General features: G+C 36.2%; 1 long non-coding RNA gene across 2 annotated transcripts in view; it reads left to right on the top strand.

Annotated features, from left to right (window-relative positions):
* Nucleotides 1–27,129, top strand: part of LOC140639352 (uncharacterized) — an 84,246-nt gene that overhangs the window by 29,059 nt on the left and 28,058 nt on the right. For both annotated transcript variants that reach the window (XR_012036092.1, XR_012036091.1), the window contains 2 exons: nucleotides 21,052–21,101; nucleotides 26,007–26,060. This is a non-coding gene — a long non-coding RNA (uncharacterized lncRNA). The remainder of the gene's footprint in view (nucleotides 1–21,051; nucleotides 21,102–26,006; nucleotides 26,061–27,129) is intronic.

Raw genomic sequence — 27,129 nt, forward strand, 5'->3', positions numbered from 1 at the left:
CAGGAATTCTGATATGACATGGCGAGAGGATTCTTAGCTTATGCTTTGGGAATGTCAACACACCCAGCAACTACACAGTTAAGTTCCTTCTCACTGTGTGTCTTCATTCATGCCATCCTTGCTTGGAATATTCTCACCATGTTTTCTTTTTTGCCTTCACAAATCCCACCCAGCCCAATGGGCCAGTTTCTATCTAATTCTTTCCCTCCTACAGTGCTTTTCTAACTAGCAAATTATCTATTAACTTTCTCCTCCCCTGAAATTCTGCCGGTAAACCTTTAATTATGCAAGGTGTTTTGTTGTTCTCTTAAGGTGTTTATTTCATATGCATTTCCAGATAAACCCTTATAGTCTTTGAGAGTTAAGACTATGTCTTAAACTTCTCTTGTGTATTCACAGCAATTAGCATAATGTTAAGCACATTATAATAGGTGCTTATGAACACTTGATGGAGTCACACAATCAATTGCTATCCTAAGTCCCACAGTTGATTTTTGCAGTTAAATAGTGTGAGACAGAGTGAGTGTCACTTGGAGTTTCAGAAACTCCTTGTCAGAATTCAGACCAAGTTGTAGTTGGGATCTGGAGGATAGACTCTACCAACCTCAGCTTGTAGCTGTCTGTTTTTACCAAGCAAGCAAACAAACAAGTAAACAAAAGATACTACTATATTTTCAGCCTTTCATACCCAAATTCTGACTATAAAAAGTTAGCAAGCCAAACTTGCTAAACAATTTTACAGAATTATCTTAAAATTTTTATCATTACATTAGCACCTGCAATCTTTGGAAATTGTAATTTCTTTGACACAATAATACTCTTAACCTCCAAACTTTTGTTTTGCTTCTTGTAAGAAGCAAAGATCTTAAAGAACCATATTACTGCTTAAAAATCCTGGTGGTGGGAGAGTCCACGTGAGTTCTTTTTTTTTTTTTTTTCATTTAGTTTTTCTGACTGAAAATAATTTGAATCTGAACAATGCTGATGTACTGAATAAAGGCTGTCCCACTTAACTTCACAAGCACTAGACAAAAGAAATTTTTGACACTTCATGTTTTGATAACTGAATGTAAACTTCAAGGGCAGGGCTCTTAGGTCTACACTGCTCTGTCTCCAGGGCTTAAGCAGTCCCAGGAACAACACAAACACTCATTTCATGAATATGTTTATCTGTATTTCTTTGAGATTGCAATTATGTTCTGACTTTGTGATTTTGTTAAGCAAAAGCAGAGCGAATGAATCTTGGGAGGGAACGACCACCTATTCCTTCTTGCTTTGTATTGATCTTAGCAATATTTGTTACTTCTTTCTCTGCCAATCTTGGGTATTGCCTGTGAACCACTAACACTTTTTAAAATAACATAACTTTGAGATCATTTTGAATCTTACACCAACCTAATTTTACATTTTATATTGAAAATAAAGTTGTCGTCTTGACTTACCCACATTGTAGTGCATAATTTTCCACTGATATTACTTTCCTTTTTGTGAACATGTGTGCTATAGGTTGATGGCATTAAAGGCCAACATGTTCCAAATGTTTTACAGTAATGAAACCATAGCAATTAAGAAATACCTTCATTGCTTTTGGTAGAACTTCATAGATCTTAGCAGCTGCCTTTTAACTTGCTCCTCTTCAGAGTTAATGACTTTGCTTTTGAAAGACAGTACATATTTTTTCCTCTACTTTAAACTCTTATTCGAATAAGAAATTCATTACACCCAAGAGGATAATTGCACAATGTCAGTGGAGGAATATCAATATTCCCAATATTCCCTTTTACCCACTGTGGTGAATACATGTCAAATAAAAAGTGTACTCTCAATAAAAGGAGTGCACATACTGTGCAACTGTAGTTTCAAAACACATTTTTTTAAATTCCTCTTACAACTAGATTTCTCTGTCTAAGCTCTTATTTAAAAGTTCTGGAGTTTCCAGTGGGAGGTATGTATTGAGATTGTGCAGTTATTGATTTGTAATAATAATGATAATAATACTTATCTATGTGTGAAATGTTACAAAAAATAGCTAGCATATATCATCACGTTTTAATTTTTAATGGTCACTTTAGAGATTGGTATTATTTTCCCATTTTTAACTGTGTAAGCAGGTTTACAAAGACAAAGTAACTTGCCTTAGGTCATAGAATTATTGCGTCTTAACTAATGGCTAGAATTAGAAGCCAGTCTGTTTTACAGTAATCGGTGCATCTTGTTCAGCAATACCATATTGCCTATCTCTGCTCTGGGCAGTTATTTTACACATCACTAACAAAGAGATCCAAAAAAATATGTATTGCTCAATTTACTTGACTGACGGAAGAAATTAAATAGACAATATTGTTAAAAGAGAATAGACATTTAATACTTTTATCTCCCCCAAAATTTATCCATCTTACAATAAAAGGGATTTGAATAGAATAGATTTAAGAGATTTTAGAAATAGGAAAAATAGTATGTCGTTTATTCAATCATTCAATAAGTAGATAGTTTGAGTGCCTCCTAGGTGCCATCATTGAAATAAGGCACTGGGTATACAGTTGGATATGCTTAAAGCAGACATTTCTTTAATGAAAATTAAGCAGAAGTCATATAGAGCAACACATCAAAGATTTAATTACAGAGACTTTGATGGCAATGCTGCATTAAAGCTCTCACTTCAGTTTAAAGCCACATTACGGAATTCTGTATTTCTAATGAGAGACAACACTGACCATATTATGTATTCTCATTGAACTTACTGTTCTTGCAGTGTAATATCTATATATAGTTTGCTATATGTATTTATTTGTATGCTTTAATTTTTTTTAGATTTTTTTTTTATTTATTCATGATAGAGAGAGAGAGAGGCAGAGACACAGGCAGAGGGAGAAGCAGGCTCCATGCAGGGAGCCCGACGCGGGACTTGATCCCGGGACTGCAGGATCGCGCCCTGGGCCAATGGCAGGCGCCAAACCGCTGAGCCACCCAGGGATCCCCTATTTGTAGACTTTTTGATTGCAGGTCAATCTTCATAAAAACTGTGCTGATCCTACTTATTAATTCTTATAATTTGACTATAGATCATTTTGAATTTTAAAGTATATGACTCTGTTGTCTGATATCATGAGAGTTTTAAGTCCTACATTCAAATTCTTATACCTTTTATTCTTATACTTCTGCAGGGACTAGGACATTCAGCACTATGTTCAATAAAAGGGATAAGAATAGACATTCCTGTCTCATTCCCAATCTCAGAAGTATAACTTTTAATATTTCACCATTAATGAAAATGTTTGCTCTGGGATGTCTGTAGATACCCCTTATGAAAACAACAAAGAAGTTCCCATCTATTCCTAATTCACTCAGTTTGAATTGATGAACCATTTTTAATTTATTCTTTTTTTCCTGTTTGTTGTTTTGAGCACATCTTTGTTCTCTATTTTATTAATGTGGATGCCCAGCGACTGGTTTTACCTACTTAGAACATACCGGACTGTTTGTGGTTTTAATTTCCTATTTATTTTGTAGGATTCAATTTGCATTCGATTCATTTTTAAAAATTTCTTTAATTAAAATATATTTGACATATAACATGTAAATTTAAGGTGTACAACATGTTGATTTGATATATTTATATATTTATAATTTCCATTGTAGTGATAATTAACACCTCTATCACATCACGTAATTATCATTTCTTTTTAATGAGTGATTGGAATAATTAAGATCCAGTCTCTTAGAAAGTTTGATGATTATAATATTGTAGTCTTTATTCATTACAGTGTACATTAGAATTGTAGGACTTATTTTTTACTCATTGTAAGTTTGTACCCTCCAACATTTCTCCTATCTTCTCACCTCCCAACCCCTGGTAACCACTATTTATTCTCTTTTTATAAGTTTGAATTTTTTATTTTTTTTAAAGACTTTATTTATCTATTCATGGAAGACACAGAGAGAGAGGCAGAGACACAGGCAGAGGGAGAAGCAGGCTCCCCGCAAGGAGCCTGACACGGGACTGGATCCTGAGTCTCCAGGATCACATCCCGGGCGGAAGGTGGTGCTAAACCGCTGAGCCACGCAGGCTGCCCAAGTTTGGCATTTTTAGATTTCACATATAAGTTTTATCACACAGTATTTGTCTTTGTTTGACTTACCTGACTCAGCATAATGATAATATCTTCAAGGTCAATGTAGGTTGTTGCAAATGGAAGGATGTTCTTTCTCATGACTGAATAATATATGCATGTGTGTGTGTGTGTATATATATATATATGCGCATATGAATAAGGTATAAATGCACACATGTATATATGTATATATGTCACATATACATGCATATGAATAAGGTGTATATATATATTTATATATCACATCTTTTTTGTTTATTCATCCATTGACAGACATTTAGGTTGTTGTTTTCCTATCTTGGCTATAGTGAATAATACTGCAATAAATATGGGAATGCAGATATCTCTTCAATAATCTGTTTTCATTTATTTTGAGTATATACCTAGAAGTGGAACTGCTGGGTCATATGGTAGTTCTATTTTTAATTTTTTGAGGAGCCACCATGTAGTTTTCCATAGTAGTTGAATCAATTTACATTTCCACCAACACTGTATAAGGGTTCCCTTTTCTCTACATCCTTGCCCACGCTTATTGGCATGCAAACTTTTAGGTATAAGATGAATAAGGTCTGAGGATATAATGCAAAACATGGAGGATAGCTGGCTGGTAACATATTATTATATAATTGAAATTTTCTGGGAATAGAACTTAAATGTTTCTTACCAGAAGAAGAAAAAAAAGGTATATGAGGTTATGGCATTTATGTTACTTACATGGTAGGACTCATTTCACAATTATACAAATATGAAATCAGTATAAGCTATATCTTAAATATCTTATAATTTTATTTAATAATGCTGGGGGGGACTTCAATAAGTGATTTTATCAGCAAATTAGAGCAGAAAACACAATTAGTGAACTGTAAGAGAGAACAATAGAAAATATCTATCTTAATTGAAAACAGAGAAAATATAATGGGAAATAAAGGAAATGATTGTAAGACACTTGTGAGATTTCCACTGTCCAACACAATAGTAATTAGAATCCCAGAGCTAGAGGCATCAGAGAGAGGTACAAAACAATATTTGAGAATATACGAATTTACAAAGCTGATAAAACCTGACTCTTAATATAAGGGTGGCTCAGTCAGTTAAGCATCTGACTCTTAATTTCAGCTCAGGTCATTATCTCAGGGTTGGGAGATTGAGCCCTGCTTCAGGCTCAGCACTGTGTGTGGAGCCTGCTTACGATACTGTTTTTCTCTCTCTCTCTGCCACTCCTTTTGTCTAAAAAAAAGTAGTACTGCACTGTAATACATCAAGGATGCATAAAATATATATGGTAATCATTAAAAATACATAGTTTGAAAATAATTGATAAAGGAAAAACATTGCATAATTGAAAATATTTGACTACTCTAGTGAAGGATGCAAGATAGAAAAAAAAACACGAAACAGAATGAATTATATAAAACCTATTTTTGACATTTTATACATATAGATACATAAATGTAAAATTTTAGAGTATGTGTATATATATGTGTGTGTATAAAATTTTAGTGTGTGAATGTATATGTGTGTGTACACATACACCTACTTATATATCATATTATTATATTTGTATTTATATATTTGTGTTTAAAGCTTTTATCCCATTCTTTTTTTGTTCTTTTTCTTTTTTTTAAAATTTTTCTGAGAGAAAGAAAGAGCAGTAGTGGTATCCGGGAGGGACAGAGGGAAAGGGAGAGAATCTTAAGCAGACTGCAGGTTGAGTACGGAGACTGAAGCAGGGCTGAGATCATGACCCTAGCTGAAATCGAGTCAGATGCCCAACCCACGAAACCACCCAAGAGCCTCTATTCTTTATTTTTCTATGGATCCTTCCTTCTTTGGTTGTAATCAACTATTTTCAAATTCCTCTTTCCTTTTTGTTTTACATCTAATATCTTTTTTTTTTTTTTTTGCAGTATAGTTGATAATATAATGTTACATTAGTTTCAGGTCTGGTATTATTCATTCATTAAGTTCTTACAGACTTGAGAAGATTATGTATATTTAGCAATGTAGATAAAATTATGTATAAATTATATATAGTAGAGAAAAATTAATAAAGATGAACCTAAAATAGCAATAAAAATCATTATGTATCTAAGGAAAATGCAGGAAAATCAGTTCTGGAATTCTACACTGGAAACTACAAAACTAAGGGGAATTAAAGATGATCTAAGTAATTGGAGATGACTCAATTTTATAAAGATGTAAGTTTTTTCAAAATGTGTACATGGTTTTACTATAAAACCATTCACAGATTTTTTATCAGCTCTACATTCAAAATGTATAGATATAATCTGCCTTCTTATTACCATGCAGTCTGCTAGTACCTTGATTGAGTGCACCGTCATATTTTTCCAGGGCTGCTGCATTCATTCCTTCAGCTGGTTATATCCCTTCTGCCTTTCTTCTTCTTCATTCTATTCTCATTCTAGGAGCTACAGTGACACATGTCACCCTGTATAAAGCTCTCCAATGCTTACCAAGTTATTCAGAGTAAAAACCAGTATTCATAATGTCTTTCTTGATCTACCCCTATCCCTACTATCTCAGAGCTCATGTCCTACTACCCTCTCTCTGTTTACACTGCAACAGCACATCTGTCCTCTATTTGCATCTCGAACATTCTTGGCACTTGCTATATCCTTTATCTAGGTGTTTTTTCCCCAGTTAGCCACAAGCTTCCACTTTTACTTCTTTAGAGTGTTTAGGGTCTTCAGTCCTGCCTGATAACAACATTTAAAAAAAATGTAGCCTCTCTACACCAGAATCTAGAACAGGGCCGGATACACAGTGAATATTCAATAATATTCATTCTTTAGTGTATTCAGTAAATGATTGGTAAATATATCTGATATACTATGGCTTGAAGAATGCCAACATTGAGAACATTCAATATTTGCATCAAAGAAACTGTCAAGTGGGGTTATAAGTATAACATAATAACTAACATTTATATAGGAGCTGCAATTTACAAAGCACATTTACATATTTCTTTCATTTGAGCCTCACAAACAACACTGTTGTGGAGAGAGCAGGTGTTTCACAGATGTAAACTTGGAGAGGTTAAATAATTTGCCCAAATGGGAAAGCTATGTCTCACAGCCTGGCTTTCTGACTTTGAAACTTTTTTTCCTTTAGTCACACAAGACTGCATTCTCTTTGGACTTTGGGGAATATAATAGAAGAGTAAAATAAAGTCTATGCCTGTAATAAATTTGAAATCTTTGTGGGTCAAAGCTGTGGCACGAGGAACAAAAGGAATCCCATGATGGTCAGTTTCCTCAGGTTAGTTTACAATCTGTAAAATGGAAATCATGCATACACAATTACCTTTGGAGACACAGAAGATTAATGAGGCTATGTTTATGAAAAATCTTTAAATTATATAGAGAAAAGCATTATCTTAAAAAGTAGTGTGTGATTTAATAGTCTAAATATTGCTTAAGTTCTTTAATAAAAAAAAAAGAAAGAAAAAAACATTTTCCAATGGAGTTCCAATTGTAGACCATCCATCATGCTATTAGGAGACTGAAAAAAATTAAGAAACTAAATTCTTAAACTGTGTGGCAGTTGAATTTTGAAAGAAGAATATAAAAGATATCAGGAAGAAAGTTTAAAATAACTTTGGACAACAGAACTTAAAAAGATCCATTTTTTGGTCACTATTTTTTAAACAAGAGAGAACTATTTCATTTCCAGTCTCAGGTGGATCATTGATATACGAGAAATGGTATTTAATTAACAAAAACTGTATTTTCCTTTTTTGTTTTTTAATTACAAAAACTACAAAGTGACTTAGAAATTAGTTTCCTTAGGAACATAATTTCATTAAGACTATGCTTTTTTTATAGGTAGATTTATAAAAAAGTGACAAAGTAGTAGTTATATAAAAAAGAAAAAAAATTTCTAAAGTATAATCCTGCATAAAGTACTAGGGAAACATTCACCAAAGTAAGTCTTACCAGGGTTTAAAATAATAGTAATTAAACTACAAGCATTGGCTTTGACCTTACTAAAATATCTGGGTTTTATATTTAAAAAATAGATTTAACTACACATTCAAAATACAAACTTCATATATAGCCACTGAAATTTACTGAAAATGTATGAAAAATTAGAATAATGCAAAGATTATAGAATAAATGTTCAGCATCAGGAATTTTTTTTTTTTTTTACAAATTTAAATTAGGTTTTGAGGGCGTTTTATAATATATGTAAGTGGATTTACCTCTCCTACAGGAGTTTTATCAAATTTTCAGCTTAGGAAATATTACAAGTCATTTTTCATTTTAATGCTTTTTCTTAAAATAAAGTTTAATAATAATAATGTTCTTAATATTTTAGAAATGAAGTCATACTCAGAATTCACATTTCTCTAAATATTTTCTAGCACTGTATTTTTTATAATAGATAATGATGCAATACAACTCAAGTGAAATAGATTTCTGGTCAAAGGAGTAATTGTAACAAACGAAAATGTGATCGTTAAGTTATGTGTCAACTTGACTAGGCTATGGTGCCCAGTTGTTTGGTCAAAGGCCAGTCTTCATGTTGTTGCTAAGTCATTATTTAGTCATGATTAAAATGTAAATCAGTAGACTTTTGCATAAAGTAGAGTAGCATCCATTATGTGGGTGGGCTTTATACAGTCAGTTGAAGGCCTTAAGAGAAAAAGCTGAGGTCCACCGAAGAGGAAGAAATTCTGTCTCATGATCACTTCGGACTTGGGGCTGAAACATTAGCTCTTACCAGAATGTCGCCTGCCAGGCTGCCCTACAAGTTTCAAACTCGCCAGCTCCCAAAATCTCATAAGTCATTCCTTAAACACATGCACATTTATATACACACATGCATATATCCTACTGGTTCTATTTGGAGAACCCGAATTCAGAAAACACCCACCCATACCCACTCCCTTCCCCAAACAAATAAACTGACTTCTATAGAAACCATGCTAGCATAAGAACAAACAACAAAACCTTAGGGAGAATTAAAGAAACAGTGGAGAAAGGCACACAGCTGTTTTCCATTCTTGAATTTTGTTTTCAACTGGAGTAAAAGCTTTGATATAATATGCCTTGAAATTTTACTTGAAAAATTAATTGGATTTGGCTGGGATGAAAACAACCACATTATCAGTGCTAAAAAAACTGGCTTAAGACCATAATTCAAAGCAGAAAAAACCCATCACAGTGTATTCTTAATGAGTTAGACATAGAGAATTAGAACGTTTAGAACAGAAAAGAGATTAAAAGTCAGTAATATTTTTATATGTGTAAGATCTGATATTTCTCTCAGGAGAGGAGATAATAAATCCTTTCCACATGATGTCAGAGATAAACAGTTGGAATCCTGGAAATATTTTTGCAAAATGGAAGGTGATGTTCTAAGCAGAATGAATATGGACTGGGTTTTATGATTTGAAGCTTACTGTATGAGAACAGCTTTGCTTAACTAAATATTCTTTACTCTTACACGCTAAGGAGAAACATAAAAGTCTACAAAAAATACGTAAAGAAGATTAAAACTGTAAGTTCTCTAGGTTTCTGCCATGGCATCTCAATATCAGTCTTTTTGTTCATTTTTGAAGATAACTGCTCATGAATGAGCTTGAGAACTACTTACTTAGCTTCTATAGCCAACCAAATAAAATAATAATTAAGATCACCAAATGGACTTTACAATTGGAGAGATACTGTAAAAAAGGATGATGACCAAACCAGTGAACATTAGAAAATGTGATCAGACTACAAATAAAGGATTTTGTTTCTGCATAAGTGCAGACATTTTTCAGAACCATTCCTGGCTATGAATGCTTTGAAACAAGTGAGAGGTTGGATGAGCTGATATTTATGGATTCTTAACATTTTCATTTCTTATAATTCCTGTGCTACTTATTTGACTGTTTGGTTGCTGGTGTCTTTCTCACATTCTCTTGATTTACTCTGCATTACAGATTTTCCTGTCTATTGACTCTTGTTTATATTCAGCAAATTGCAGGTATTGGAGGGTAAAAAAAATAAATCAGGGTATTTCCCCTCCTGCACCCCTTCTCGCCTATAGTAGCTTTTCTAGCAGTGACTATGTATCTGTATTAGTTCCTGCTCCTGATAGAAAGCCCTTGTTGCATGTTCCTGTTTCTGGCTGCCAGGCAGGACAATCCTACCTTCCTGTTCTTCTTATACCATTTCCTCTCACTGTTTCTTTTGTCCTAGGAATAGTTGGTGTCTTCCTACTATTGCTAGTATTTGTCATGCTTCATGGCACTCACTCTCAACTTTATCATTTGTATAATCAATTATGTTAAAGTTCCTTTGTATGAAAAAACTAAATGGATTTCTGTTCTTAGAGTTCTCAAAAGTGGTCACATAATTATCTTGTAAGAGAGCAGAATTTCTCTGAAATCAATTTAGGTATGATCTCATACAAAAACAGAAAATTAAGGTTTTCAGATTTCTCAATGTTTCTCCAAGAATTATCATGACATGTTGCACTTTTCGTTGTTAAATGCAATCTAAGCAACTCATATTTTTACTGTTGTTTATGACATTTTACATTCTATCACTTCTTTAACAAATACCTTGGCACTGATCCTCCTTATTTTTTATATTATTTTAGTTTTAAATAGGTGATTTATTTTTTTTTATTTTATTTATTTATGATAGCCACACAGTGAGAGAGAGAGAGAGGCAGAGACATAGGCAGAGAGAAAAGCAGGCTCCATGCACTGGGAGCCCGATGTGGGATTCGATCCTGGGTCTCCAGGATCGTGCCCTGGGCCAAAGGCAGGCGCTAAACCGCTGCGCCACTCAGGGATCCCTAAATAGGTGATTTAAAAATGTATTGTTGTTGATGAATTAGAATCACAGCTGGGACCTTTCTATTTCCTCTGTGGATCTTAGCTATTTTGAACTAATTGTGGGGGTTTTTTCTGGTGTAACTAATTACTCTGGAAATATCTCTAGACTGAGTATAAATGCCGGTGTTGAGAAGAAAATTTATAAAGACATTGTATCTTCAATTGAGTTCTATTAAACAATATTTTACTAAACACTAAGTGATTACATTATAGATTCCTTATTACACTGTTCTTGAGATCCCTGCCACAGGCCCACCTTGTAAGCAAGACTGGAAAACATTTACTTCAAGTTATTTAAATGGTTTACTTAAAGGACATACATATAGAAAGCCTTTTTTTTTTTTAATTGTGAAGTTTCATGATTTATTCCTTTGATCTATATGTGGCTCATTACTTTACCCATATTTTAAACATTAATGTTTACCCATATTTTAAACACTAATGTAGTCCACAATATCCTCAAGAGTATAAGAAATCTGGCCTCTGTACTGAGCTGGACTTTGAGTGTAACCCAGTTAGACCCTAGGGAGAGAGTGAATATTAGAAGTAGCATGCACTAAAAAAGAAGTCCATTGGGAGAAGAGCAACATTCTGTTCTGCCTGGATCTGAGCTCAGTGACCCAGATGCAGCTGAGTGACCTTAGAGTTCCCAAAACAATTCCTTAACTTCCAGAGTAAATGGCAGCTGGGACTTCAAACTCAGAAAATCATAGTTTACATGTGCGGAAAATGCTGAAATGTTGGCAAGTCACATAAGGACTGGATGCATACTGAGTGCATTTATACATGTATTTGAAGATTTAAATTTAAAACAAATTAACATATAGTAAGAAAAGCAATCATATACATATGTATATATGCATAGATAGATAAATATCCCAATGTTTAAATCATTTACCTATGAGTTAATCTCAATATATTCTCAGCATTTGAGAATTCTCTCAATATTTTTATGATATATAGTCAGATTCTCCAACCAAATATAGTATATGTTGGAAAGCCATAAGGTGCTTCAAGGTGAAATTCAAAGGAAATGAAAGATTCTTCTACATGTTTTTCTCCAAATGGTCAGAGCCTTTCTTTTTGGTACTTATGATTGATTCTTTATTCAGCATTAGAATTCTTCTCAATGTAGTAGCTAAGAATCTCCAGACTTTTCATAAAAAAGTTCTTCAGATATGATATTTCTTTTATAACACAAAAAGAATCAATAAGAGTCAGCTTTTTAGGATTAGAAGATTCACCAAATACTAGAGGGATTTAAAGGAGAGGTTTTGTTCCATTCTGCCTGCCAGAAGGTCAGGTTCAATTTGATGCCACACTTTTGTTTTTGTGGTTATCTTAGAGCTTTCACATAGTTGTAACTCAGAAGTGGAATTCCAAACAGCAAAGGAATAGAAGAAAAAAAAAAGTTTCACAGAGTTCTAAAGGCTTCTATGAAGGAAGATTTCTAAAAAAAAATTAAATAAATAAAAATAAATAAATAAAAAGTGAAACTAGGGCAAGAGAGTCTTAGAAGTTTTGGCTTTTGAGTTACAAGCACCACAGGAAAAAATATTTTGTCAGTCTTGATCTAAATTTAACAGGCAATATGCAGGTGGTAAAGCATTTTGTCAACTACCTGTGGGTAACGAGGCATCTCTTGACTACATATGAGTTTTCAGATCTCTAATTATATGCCAGAAATTCTGTACTGATTTGAAACTAATATCTGTTATTTTCCTCATTATCAGTGATAGTTCGGTAACTAAAACTTAAGGAGGATTTAACCTACATTTTAAAAAGTGAAATACAATCGTTAAAGTTGTTGTTTTTAATAATTGCCAAGTAATGCATAATCAGATTATTTTCTTGTTACAGGGGTTTATTTAGTGTTCTATTGACCCCTTCGGAATTATATATAGTGTCATATGAAGAGATTTCAATAACAGTGCTTAGATTTGATGTTATTTAAAACTATATTTTTATAACAACCATATGGCATGACTGTCTCTAGGGAAGTAGCTCTCTCTAATTCTTTTATGAATTGCTATAGTTTAGTGATAATGAAATAATATTATGGTTCTCAGTGCTTTCAGCGAAAGTCAAGATGTCCTATTGACTCAAACAGTAATTTAGTGGTATCTAGATTTATCATTTGTCAGGGTCAACCTTGCTCTACACAGCAGCAATGTTCTGAGATTTTAGTGTAATGATAGCAAAATGCACCACAGAGATACTCTGTTTTAGTTGCTTCAGATCTTACGTGTTCCAAGTAAAAGTTGCTTCCTTTGGGGGTGCCTGGGTGGCTCGGTACTTTTAGTGTCTCATTTTTTATTTCTGCTCAGGTCACGATCTCAGGGTCATGAGATTGAGCCCCGCCTGGGGCTCTGTGCTCAATGGGGAGTTGGCTTGAAATTCTGTCTCTCCCTCTCCCCCTCTCTTATTTATTTAGTTGAAAGACACAGAGAGAGTGAAAAAGAGAGAGAGAGAAAGAGAGAGAGGGAGCACAAGCGGAGTTAGGGGCAGAGGGAGAAGCAGACTCCTGCTGAGCATCAGTCCCTCCTGATGAGGGACTTGATCCTGGAACTCCAGGATCATGACGTGAGCCCAAAGACAGGCGCTTAACCAACTGAGCCACCCAGGCACCCCATAAATAAATCTTAAGAAAAAAAAAGTTGCTTTCTTCCTCAAATAACTACTCCATCCATAGTGGCTAAGAACACAGCCCCAGAGCCGTACAGCCTGAATTTGAATGCTGGCCCTGCCAAGAGCTAACTAAGTGACCTTTGGCAAATTCCTTGGTGTTTGCAACCTCCGTTTTCTTACTAGTAAACCAGGAATATTGATACAAGCCATCTCCTATTGTTAGGAGGATTAAATTAGTTTATATATTCAAACCAGTATTGCTACTTAGGGAATAATGGTAGTGGTATATACCTTGTCCTCTAAGGCTCTCTACCTCCCTCCCTTATCAAATTATGATCAAGAAGTACTTGTTCTTTTCTTCCTTTCTTTTTTTTTTTTCTTTTTAAAAATCTATCAGATTTGTCTTTTTCATGCCTTCCCCCATTAACTTTGAACTTGGGCTATTACACCTGATGTCTCTGTTCCATCTTTTATACTTCTACACTCCTGGTAGTAAAGTATTTGTGAGATTTCCAAGCTTAAATCTGTTCACTGGTTTCCAACTGATTACAGCAATGGCTGTCAAATTATTCAAAAAAGTTTCATTTAAGTCTTTTATATAAAGAAACTCTTCCATGGGCATTCAATATATACAAAAAAATGAACACTGAAATCCCCTGGTTGTAGTGGGAAGTGGAGGTGGTAATCTTCCCATTCACTCTATTTTACCTCCTCTTAGTCTTTTAGTGGCCATTCGGCTTTGTAACCTATTCACATCCCCACATGGCTACTCCTGCTGCCAAATAATCTTATTTGTGGATTCACAGAACTCACATTGTATATATAACTTATTCTACTTCAGTTTTATGACATTTATTTGCTGGTATTCTGTATTGCTAGTCTTTACTGGAATCCGGAGGCCATCTCCATGGTGCTCAGTGTTCCTACACTGCACTAGTGATGAGGAGGGGGAAGGCCATTTGAGTTAGACCCCTTATGGCCCTGGGCTGGTTCGCTACCCAGGGCGCCTGTGGGACTCAGGTCTCCCAGGTGCCTCTCACCTGGAGACTTGCCCAGGATGCCAAGGCTGAGGGTTTCCAGGGTTTCCAGGTTCCTGCGAGGTTTTGACCCCGAGATACTGCGAGATCTGGCCTCAGGGGACTTAGCTACTAGGTTTTGGAGCTGGATGCACGCTGGCTGCCTTTCATTTTTTCTGTGCTGCGCTGCCTGTGGCCCCAAGCAGCACTCAAGGATGATACTCTGGACCAATCAAAGGAAGGACCAATCTGCTGCCTGCAGATTCAGAGAGGCCAGCTTGTGAACACTTCCCTCCTCACCAATGTCCAGCCCCGGGGATTCCAGGACCTCTAGGTGTGTGTGCATCCGGACCACCCATCCCCCATCAGCCCTCTTCCTGTAAATAGGGGTTACCTGCACTCTATTTATGATGCCGAGAAGAGCAGGAGGTTTGAGTGAGATGGTGAGACCCCCCCATAGCCCTGTGCCTGGGGAAGGTAAGGGAACCTGTGGGATTCAGGTCCCATAGGTATCTCTTATCACTGAACTTCCTAGCCATACTGGGATTGCAAGGCTTAGAAGTATCTGCAAAGGGCACCTGGGTGGCTCAGCAGTTGAACGTATGCCTTTGGCTCAGGTCTTCATTCCAGGGAGCAGGGATCGAGTCCCACATCGAGCTCCCTGCCAGGAGCCTGCTTCTCCCTCTGCCTCTCTCTGTGTGTGTCTCTTATGAATAAATAAATAAAATATTTTTTAAAAAATTAAAAAGGGGGGATCCCTGGATGGCGCAGCGGTTTAGCGCCTGCCTTTGGCCCAGGGCGCGATCCTGGAGACGCAGGATCGAATCCCACGTCGGGCTCCCAGTGGATGGAGCCTGCTTCTCCCTCTGCCTGTGTCTCTGCCTCTCTCTCTCTCTCTCTCTCTCTCTCTGTGTGTGTGACTATCATAAATAAATAAATAAATAAATAAATAAATAAATAAATAAATTTTTGAAGATAAATAAATAAATAAATAAATAAAAATTAAAGAGGAGTACCTGCAAGACCTGGCTTTGGAGGAATTGGCAACTTGGGCATTGGGGTGGGAGGAGTGGACCTCCCCAGGAAATGTCCACCAGAGGCCCTGTTCATCCCCAGAATTCCCAGACCTGACAGGTGATGGCACGGTGCCTAGATGTAGAGCCACAGAGGCTCACACATGTACTTTTCACTTTTGTCTCCTGGCCCGTGTTTGGCTCATACCCACTGTGGAATAGGGCCTGCCTTTGCTCACCAAACCATCTCCTGAGGTGGTGTTTCTCATATTGATCCATTGGTGAAGGGATCTGAATGATGGTTATCCTTGGGCCATTTATAGACCTCTTGTTTTTATCAGACTAAGGTCCAGTATCTCAGTCATGATTCCCAGTCCAAGATCCCGGGAGATCTGGCTTTGTTATCTCATGAGATCAGGAGTCAGAGGAATGAACTACACTGTTTTGGAGCAAGATGGACCCTTTTATCCCTGTGTATGTACCACAGGCTCCCACCTATGGCCAAAACTGTCAGTAAACCCCTATGTCCCCAACTGGGAGAGGACCCTGGGGAGCCAGACCATTGATCCAGAACACCAAGCATGCCCTCTTTCCTTCCTGCACATTTCCTACCCTCAGCCTTGTCAGATTCTAGGACTCTGTGTACAGGGTAAGCCCCAGCCAAGCAGGCTATCTTTCTGGAGCTAGCGTTTTCTTGAACTGCACATGTGGTGCAATGAGAGAAAGTGCACTTTGGTTAGTTCCCTTGTGAATCTGTGCTGGGAAGAGATGGCCTCTGTGGGAGATAGGTCCTCCAGGTGTTTCCCATCAGTGGTCTTCCTCGCTAAGTAGTTCCATTTCAGTGGAATAGGAAATGTGTTTGGGGACAGGGAGGTCCTTGGCCAAAAACAAACAAACAAACAAATAAAAAGTGGACTCTGCATTTGAGAACATTCATGGAGTTTACCTTTAATATACTCCTTGAAACTTCTAGCATATAATTATGTATACAATAGATGCTTAATAATATGTGAACAATAGATCAGTCATGCTTCACATCTGTTTTCTGTTCTCACTTAGGCCAAGAGTTGCCCTGTGTCTTTTTCATAACCCATACCCTCCCTTGTGTTTCTTGGCCTTGAAATGCCTTCCCAGAGTTGTAACCCCTCCGGTCTGCCTTTCATTCTTGGATGCTGGGTTCCTAGAAATATCTTCAGTCTGACATTAAACAGTGTAATGCCTGGTATATTAGTTTTCTATGATTGCTGTGACAGATTACTACAGACTTTGGGACTTTAAATAACCCAATCTATTATCTTATAGTTCTGTAGGTTAGAAGTTCAACTTGGGTCTCAGTGGGCTAAAATCAAGGTAATGGCTACATTCCCTCATAGAGGGTCTAGGGGAAAGTCTATATCTGTACCTTTTGTAGCTTTTAGAGGCCATCCACAGATTCATTGACTCATAGCTGACTTTCTCCACCTGAAAGCCAGAATTAGAAGGTGAGTCCCTCTCAGATCTCATCATTCTGATCTCTTCTATTTCCTTTTTCTATTACAAAGGACCCTTACATTGGGCTCACTTAGGTAATCCAGGATAGTCTCCCCATCCCATACTCTTTAATTTAAGCATAACTGCACAGCCCCTTTTATAATGTAGGTGACATATTTACAGGTTCCAGGGATTAGGATGTGGACATCTTTGGGGGCCATTATTTTGCCCACTGCTCCTGGAACTGTTTACTAGAATGATGTTTGACAATAATACTTTGCACTTTCATAATATGTGTACCGTTTTCAAATTCCCTTTTTCTTATTTAATCTACATAATAATTGGCAAGGCTATTTCTCACATTTCTCACATAATTTTCCTTACATTGGTCTTACAAACTTTAACTTCTATATCTAGGATCATATAGATAGTTGTAAATATATATATATGAGTCTCCACTATATTATAACTTGAAGGTATAGATTCTATTTCATTAATTTCCAGACAACCTATAGCTTATAGTTTGTTTTCATTAAATTGGTGACTGAAGAAACTGAGGTTCAAAGGGATTATGTGACTTATCCAAACCAGGGTTTAAAATTATTGAAGCTACAGTTAATACTCAGATCTTTTGAATTACATATAAATCAAAATTCCTTCCAATTTACTCAGTGCTAAGAATGTATTGGTTGACCACATATCTTCTTCATGGTGTTTTTATATGGATTCGAAAAGGTATATTTATAAATACATTGGGAATGTATAGTGATATATGTTGCAGATCATTATTATGATCATTTTAATGTAAATTTCCCAGGATTGAAAAATTTCCCAGAAAGAAATGAAGGTGTTTGACAAGGAAAGGTATAGCAAAATCTTCAACACAAAAAACATTTGTGGATTGTTTCAGAATAGATTTCTATTTCTGTCAGCATCAAATGTACCAAAGTAGTATTCATTTATGCATAAAAATATCTGATGTAAGTAAATAAGTAATCAAGAAAATTAAGGATTCAAAAGTTTTTTTGTTGTTGTTGTTCTATCTGCTAATTTGATGATATTGAAGAAACAAATAATGTTAGGGAAGCATGGAGTCTTAAGGAAGAATGTAGATTTAGAAAAATTGAGGATGGGATGGCTTTAATACACTTACTGTAGCTGACAATTGAGAAGAGGGAAACCTTCATATTAAGGATACTATTTCCATTTAGTCTTTGTGTGTACACATCCATGAATTCTGAGCTAAAGAAGGCATAATTTGAGGTGTGAAATTTGTGGAGAAGATCTAGATTAGAATTACGACAACTTTGGTATTAGTGACTTCATGGTCGCTTGGAACCAGCTGGTTACCATACCTTTTATTTTGTCTGTATTTCATTTTTAATCCCACAGAACAGTCACACTCTGAAGAAGTGTATGCTTTTTCTGCAGACAAATAAGACTAGGCTTCATTTGAGGGAGATTTGTCTCTGGAGCTTCAATGAACCTTGTGTTTTTCATCAGGATTCTATGAAGACCTATTAGGGCCTAGGAGACAACAAATTGGCATAATGACTTGAGGCTCTGCATTTTACAGCAAGGAAATGGCTCAGTGTTCACCTGTTGGGAAGGATAAAATGTCTTTGGTGTTGAAAAGAAAAGGGGAAAAAAAAAACCCTCTTAAGTTTGCGTAATATGCCACTAAAACAAGGTGATGGAATATCTTCAATCTTGTATAACACACACACATTCTTTGCTTGACCTGACTTTACTGACTTTCAACTTAACTTGCTTCCTAATTCTGCCAGTGCAAAAGAGTTCATCCTCAGTTAGGTTTTCTAAGTCCCTAAAACTCTTGGGGAATTTTATATCTAATATGTAAGAATATCCATTGGATGTATTTAATGAAAGTCTGTAGTTAGAGTTTGATACATAAAGCACATTTTTCCCCTCCTCAGGAAATGATCCAGTATTGACACAAAGTAGCTCTCCAGGGTTAATCTTCTGGGAAGTTCTGAGAGATTAAGACTTCATCAATGATAGCATGCCATTAGGATATGACTTTAATAGAATAACCATAATTGAAAAGCCATTGTCTTAATATGTTTAGAACAAACCAATGCATTGAAATCTTATTTCTTTTTATTTCTCTCTTATGCCAAGAAATGGCATATAAATCTGCATGGGCCACTGCAAATCATTTTCAAGAGAAACAACATGGAGGGACACCTATCAAGCAGAATTTAAGATCAGGAATGCAACTTTTATGAACTTAGTAATGTCATCATTTGTTTGAAACTAAGTTGTTCATTTTCTGTTGCATAGATTTTATTCTGACCTTAATGAGAAAATAGCATATTCCTCTGTGTGTGTGTGTTTTCTTCTCTGCAGCTGTAATATAAAAAAAGCATAAATCAAAGCTGTTTTGACAGATGAACAACACAATTTTGAAACAGGATAGAAATTAAAAAAAAAAAAAAGACTGACTAGCTGATAAAAGATGAGTCAAACTAGGAGGATTGATGTTAGAGCTGAAGGCACCATTAGAGATTAGATGCTCATTGGCTTTTCAGCAAGCCTGGTGACTCATTCTACATAAATGAAGTTTGTGATATGTAATGAAAAGCTTTCTATCTTCACTGCAAGCAAATTAGCAGGTATTTTGTGGCAGGAATGTTAATGTTATCTTGCATTTGTTTCTGAGCAGGAACACATTAACAGCACAGGTTTGAAAAGAATTTCACTTTTATAACATCGGGTGCCGGCGGTATTAGAACAAGGTCACCTCTGTAAAGTAATGAGGGAAAATTAGGTTATAAACATGCAGTGCCTAAAAATATACTCAGTTTTCTCTGCAGAGTGAATGCCATATAAGATCGCCCCAAATTGCTAATTTTCTTTTACTTCAGATTACACTCAGACCCCAAACCGAATCCAAAGAGTTAAATAATAAAGCAGGATAGAGTGGAGGGCCGTTACTGAGCCTCAAAATGGGCAGTCTATCCAAAACAATGTTCACATTGTTCACATATCTGCATATATACGCAACTTGTTTCACAATTTATAAATCAGGACATTTGGAATGTTTTATGGAATAAACCATAAAGGTCCACATTATTGGGAAAAATAGAAAAAGGAAAATTGAAAAAAGGTAAAACATCTATTTTGGATAACACTATAACTTAAGACAAAGTCGAGTGGTTGCTGAGAATACTATCAAGATTAAGACAGATGAGCTAGAAGACAAAAATGACAATAAAGTTTGTGAAAAGTAGAGCAATGGGAGTGCAAATAATTCTGTTCCTTTTATGAATGCATATAAAAGTAATGTGTATGCAGAAGGCCCACCAGATCTGGATAATCAGGTTTTGGACAGGATATCATCTTCAAGGGTGGACCATTATGGCACCAATGACCTGAGTTTCAAGACTTGGATAATCATACTTGCAGCTTTTTTCTGGACTAGAAAGAAACATGCTGATATAGTTCCTCATCTTGCCCTAAATATACACCCGCTTGCCTAACCTCCTATCTCCTGGGCCATGTTTTCTGCCTTATTATTTATTTTTTCAACGAAAAGCTTGTTGCGATCCTCTTCATTTTGCCCAAATATGGTGAGACTATAGGGTGATTAAAATATAAGAAACCAATACTGGCCTCTAACTACAAAAATCCTTCAGAGTAATATAACAACTTAATTAAGCAATTAACTATAAGTAGAAAGGTGAAAGAAAGAGTATTTGGAATAGCAGTTAATAAAATTTTTGTGCAATTAAAATTTTATTTTGGTAAGAATTTAATTGTAAATGAAAATGCACTGCTGGTTATGGTAGCCACTTCTTAAGAAGATATAAATCAGGTCAGTTACTGATTGGTACTGACTATACCCAATCTCACTTAGTGTGTCTGGCATCTAGCAGATAAAATTTGTTTGCCTAGTAAAGGATTAAAACATCTCATCTAAACTTTTTATGTTACAGGCAAAAATCTGAGATTTGGAAAGATGAAATGACTTGCCCAAATTCACAAGGTAATTACTGGCAGACTCACTTGAACCTAGTATCTTTAGATTCTTGTTTTGTTAAAAACCAAACCAAGCAGCCAAACAAAAAACAATATTATTGACTAGTGCAGCCTACTTCTCAACCCTGCCTGATTGTTGGTATTACTAATGTCCAGGCACTACCCCAGGACAGTATCTCTGGGGGTAAGTTGCACCATGCATATAACTCTTCTCAAGTGATGTCATGCAAAGCCAGGACTGAGAAATACTGAGCCATTTGGATATTCCATTAGAAAATGTTGCAATTCCTTTAGCCCAGGACTACAGTGCTATTTTGTGCAAGGTAATTTTGAGAGGAAAAACAGGAAGGTCTACTTAATTATTAGCATAGAAAGTACCCTATGTATGTCTTTAATGTTTTTGACATGTATTCAGTTAACAGCAGGGCATGTATCAGGGAAAGAGCCAGTGTTAAGGTAACATAGATCTCATTTTTGAAGCAATCTTTAAAATGAGAGGTCTGGCAAGATGAAACTCAGAAAATAAATCAATGCTTGTCTAAAGGTTATAGAGTAACTTGGGAACTATTTGAGCTCTAGTGATTACAAGATCAGAAGATTAAAAAATAACCCTGAGGGTGTGCTTTAGGAACCATTCCCTCCGAAGATATATGGGAGATTTATGATTGAGTTGAAATAATTTTTGATTGGAAATAATTCCAACCCACGAAGAACATGAGAGTAAAGCCAAAATAGTGGAAGGAACATTGCCAGAATATGTTTATTCACATTGTAAAGTCTGAACCATTTACCATTGAAAGAATAAGAACCACCTAATAAATTAATACAACTAATGGGAAGCCTAGCAATCAAACAACTGCTAACTATAATTAAGACAGTTGTAAGAGATGGGATCAGACTACAAAGAAGATCAAGGTAGTCCTCAAACTCAAGTGTAGATATTACTCAAATATGACAAATGTTTGAAAAGTTACGTAGCAAAAGAAGAAATAATTGACAATCTGATGCTATAATAGGTTGTTAGTTAAAAAGTCTTTATAGGGTCAAATGAATATTTTAAAAAAATAAATACTTTTGGGAGTTCAGAGGTAAAGAAAACAAAGGCAAATAACGGATTACCAGATAAGATCTAAATACCTTAACATGGAGAATATAGGTCCTTATTTACCTTTCCCTTGCCTGCTCTTCTAGTCTTCTTGTTCAGTGCTTCCAACACAGTGTAGCTCTTAATGCTACATTATGGGGAGGTGGGGGGTGAGAAAGGATAATAAGTATTGAAACTGGCGTTTCTCACCTAGCGTTCCCTAGCTTTTTTTTTTTTTTAATAAATTTATTTTTTATTGGTGTTCAATTTGCCAACATATAGAATAACACCCAGTGCTCATCCCATCAAGTGCCCACCTCAGTGCCTGTCACCCAGTCACCCTCACCTCCCACCCACCTCCCCTTCCCCCACCCCTAGTTCGTTTCCCAGAGTTAGGAGTCTTTCATGTTCTGTCTCCTTTTCTGATATTTCCCACTCATTTTTTCTCCTTTCCCCTTTATTCCCTGTCACTATTTTTTATATTCCCCAAATGAATGAGAACATATAATGTTTGTCCTTCTCCGATTGACTTATTTCACTCCACATACTACCCTCCAGTTCCATCCACATCGAAGCAAATGGTGGGTATTTGTCGTTTCTAATGGCTGAGGAATATTCCATTGTATACATAGACCACATCTTCTTGATCCATTCATCTTTCGATGGACACCGAGGCTCCTTCCACAGTTTGGCTATCGTGGCCATTGCTGCTAGAAACATCGGGGTGCAGGGTCCCGGCGTTTCACTGCATCTGTATCTTTGGAGTAAATCCCCAGCAGTGCAATTGCTGGGTCGTAGGGCAGGTCTATTTTTAAGTCTTTGAGGAACCTCCACACAGTTTTCCAGAGTGGCTGCACCAGTTCACATTCCCACCAACAGTGCAAGAGGGTTCCCCTTTCTCCACATCCTCTCCAGCATTTGTTGTTTCCTGCCTTGTTAATTTTCCCCATTCTCACTGTGTGAGGTCTTCCCTAGCTTTATATAAGAGAAAAGACGCACATGGCTGGCTGCCTTTCTATTCATTATATTTAACCAATAAAATTTTGTTGCCCCTTTTGTTTGATTAAAAACTTCCTCTATTAATATGAGATTATGGTTGCTAACTTAACTTATTGTGGTAATCACTTCACAATATATAAAATTATATATATATATAATATAATGTAATTCAAACTATTATTTAGGTAGTTATTTAAAAAAATTTCAGAATTTGGTCCTTTATTTTTTTATTTTTATTTTAAGATTTTATTTATTTATTCATGAGAGACACACAGAGAGAGAGAGAGAGAGAGAGAGAGAGGCAGAGGCAGAGGGAGAAGCAGGTTCCCTGCAAGGAGCCCGACATGGGACTCAATCCTGGGACTCCAGGATCATGCCCTGGGCTGAAGGCAGTGCTAAACTGCTGAGCCACCCAGGCTGTCCAGAATTTGGTCCTTTAAAGAGGAATCCTGCAAAACATAATGGTGAATAGAAAGGAATATAATGTGGTAATATAATTTAGGTACTGCAATACATGGCTTTTTATTTGCTAATTCATTAATTTAGACAGTCCACAAAAGTAAGTGGAACACAATAAATAGGTACTACTATGAGCCAGGCCTCATGATGGCTCTAGGGTAAGATGAAACTCTTAAGATTTGATCTCTCACTGAAAGGGGCAATAATGTGATTGGGAATAATGTAGGCCCAAAACTAAGTAAAATGCAAGCTCTACTATTAGTGTCATAGGAGAGGTAAAAATACTCAGCATTTCTCAAACCTGGTCTTCTTCCAGTGTTCCTTATTAGAGAGTATAGGACTATTCATTCCGTTCGTTAAGTCAGATATATAGGAGGCAATATGGATGTCCCACTGCACTGCAACCTCACTACTTAGCCATTGGCAAGTTATTGACAATTTATATTCAAAGATTATTTCTATTCTTATGACTTTGCTCCATCTCCTGTGTTTCTGCTCAAATTAAACTTAGGTTCATCTCTCACCCACACTGCTGTAGTTTCTACCTAACTAGTTTCCCTACATATGCTTCAATAAGAGAGATCTTTTCTTTCTTTAAATATTTTATTTATTTCTTCATGAGAAACACACACAGAGAGGCAAAGACATAGGCAGAGGGAGAAGCAGCCTCCCTGTGAGGATCCTGATTTGGGACTTGGTTCCAGGACCCCAGGATCATGACCTGAGTGAAGGCAGACACTCAACCACTGAGCCACCCAGGTGCTCCAAGAGAGATCTTTTCAAAATGCAGATGGATCATACTAAACTTCACGTAGGCAGAGAATTTGTCACTACAGTTCATTATATCTGTAGTAATTAATGTTGTGTTGGATACAAAGGAGATGCTCAATAAATAATCTCAATAAATAAATAAATTTTAAAGTTGGGGGAAATAGTTTGATGGAAGAGTTCTCAATATTGTGAAATTTTAACTCAACTGAGAGAGGCTAGTCTGCTCATCCTAAAGGGTATTGATCACACAGAGAGGCTTCCAGACCTGAGAAGAGCTGGCAAAATGCCATTAATGGTTCATAATGTCCTAAGTATATATACTTATTTTATAGATATGTGAATTTGTAGAAAAGTCTATGAGGACAATATTTTCTATGTAAATTTTTATGCAAGTTTTTATTAAAATCCACCTAAAGTGAAATGAATGAAATTATGTCACTAAGAATGTAATTGGTACTGCATTAAACCCCTAGTAAAGCAAAAAAAAAAAACAAAAAAAAAAAAAAACAGTTTTTTTATATTTATAGCATAGCAGTTCTTTACAACTTGGCCATTTATTATTTATTCCCCTTTTCCCTTCCAAATAGCACCCCTGACTTCCCTCAGTAATCCACTCTTGCTCTACTTTCAGCCCTTGCTTATTTGTTGGTAATTGACTCCTTTCTGACTTTTGAAATTAGACACTACATTCTCTTGGCCAGAATAATTGTTGGGGGGCGGGGGCATGTCACCTGACACAGTCAGAACTAATGAGTTGTAATCAGAGATCTCCTGGGACTATGGAACTTGCATTCACGAGATATGAAGCTGAAGCCATTGCATCCATTTTGGCACTATAAGGGGAATTCCTATCAAAGAATGAAGCCAACACAAAGATCACAGAGCTAAGTATTTGAGAGAGAGATCAGATCCTGGTAACATTAACGTGAGCCCCAGGATCAAGGCAGACGTGAACAAGGGCTATTCTGTAGGTGAGCTAATCGAGTCCTTTTTTGAATAGATTTGTTTGGGTTTTTCAGTCACTGATTAACAAGAGAGAGAGCCCAAACTGGTAATATCAGCAACTTCTATATTCCCTAGTGGCTGCAATGTAACAGTTCATCTGAGGCAGTTGGTTTCCGCCTTGAAATACGATAGATTGTCTTCTGGCCTGGGACATGGTTTCTTAGTGAGTCAGATAGACTAAAGAAGTGTGAGCTGTAAGCACAGAAAGTAAACTAGCCTCTGCTGTGCAGACTCTGCCGTGGCATGTATCTGGTTTCACTGATAATAGGATGCACCTGTTACTGAGAACCTTTTCACAGCCAAAAAGACGTCCAAACTGAAGCCCATGACAAAAAAAGTGACAAAAATCCAAACTGACAAAGCGTAGTGCTGCTTAACAGAAACTGTTGATTTTATGACCTTTACTGAGTAAACACTCAAAGTAGGGCCTCCATGCACATTCAACAACCATGTGGGAAACAGAGAGAGGTTTTACAGCAAAAGGAATATAATATTTTATAATGCATTTTAGGTAGAAATACAACCTCCTTTTTATTCTATAATTATTCTTCCTTTTATTATTTATCCATTGAATATTTTCGTTGCTCCTGTAAGGAAAGAAGGGCCACCTTGGGGCAGTCCATACTGTGACATGAGGACCAGAGGAAGGTAAGAACTTGGCAGCCTATCAGCTAATCCTAGCCAGCTCTCTGCCACTTAAAATGGTGAAAAGATGAACACAGCAGTTTTGTCACCATATCTGCTTGTACATGATTGTTTATGTGTGAAATGGTGTCTAGAGGGTGCCTTTTGATCAAAGGAACTTAGGCCACTAGCGGATAAGGAAGAAACATCAGGCTGGTAAAAGAATAGAAGCCAGAAGCTTGGCTGCTTAACTTGTGCATCATGGTGCAATCCTTTCTTTGAGAAGCTCCTGACAATACATCCTCCAGACTGCTATCTGCTCCACCTTTGGAAACCAAATATCTGACCGTGTATTGGGAATGAATGAGGTGGCAGACATTATTGCTGTCCTCAAGGGTCTTATTCTTGAACTATAAATGCTAATCCAAAATAATCGGCCAAAGTCCAATGAGAGACCAAAGAAACGCGATATAAAACCAGGAAGGGGGATGTTTCAACTGAGAGATTTTTCATAAAAGAGGTGACATCTAAACTGTGACTTAAAAAAAATTTTTTTAAACTTACCTGTGACTTAAAGGAAGGCTAAGGATTAAATATGTTGAGAAGAGAGAAGAGGGTTTCTGGGTTGAATCCTCGTATAAACAAAGCTCAGGAGAAAATAAGTGAAGTGTTTGTCGATGGAGACGGTAAAGAAAAGAATTTGTGAAATAATACGTCCTTACCAAATCTATTAGGGATCTTTTGGAGAGAATTACATAATGTTTTTCTGTTATAATTTAACCTCATAGCAATAATTTCTTGTAAATATATTACCTGAGGGAAAATATATGTTTTAATTCACACTTGGATATTTTTAGAAATTAAAAAAAATATATGGAGTTAGCTTATCATTTTTGATGATCTGTAAAACTTACTAGACCCAGAGGAATTCCAATTATTCTATTAAATTACTCTATAATTGAAATAACATCTCCACTCTCAATAAAACAGGTTCTAATGTCCAAAGCAGTGTGTGAGCTATTGCTGAGTGTCTTAATGGCTCCTATGTTTGCCTACATACTCTCATACTAGTCTCCAACTAATTACTTTGTAA

The sequence above is a fragment of the Canis lupus genome, chromosome 9, assembly GCF_048164855.1.
Source record: "Canis lupus baileyi chromosome 9, mCanLup2.hap1, whole genome shotgun sequence".
Classification (NCBI taxonomy): Eukaryota; Metazoa; Chordata; class Mammalia; order Carnivora; family Canidae; genus Canis; species Canis lupus.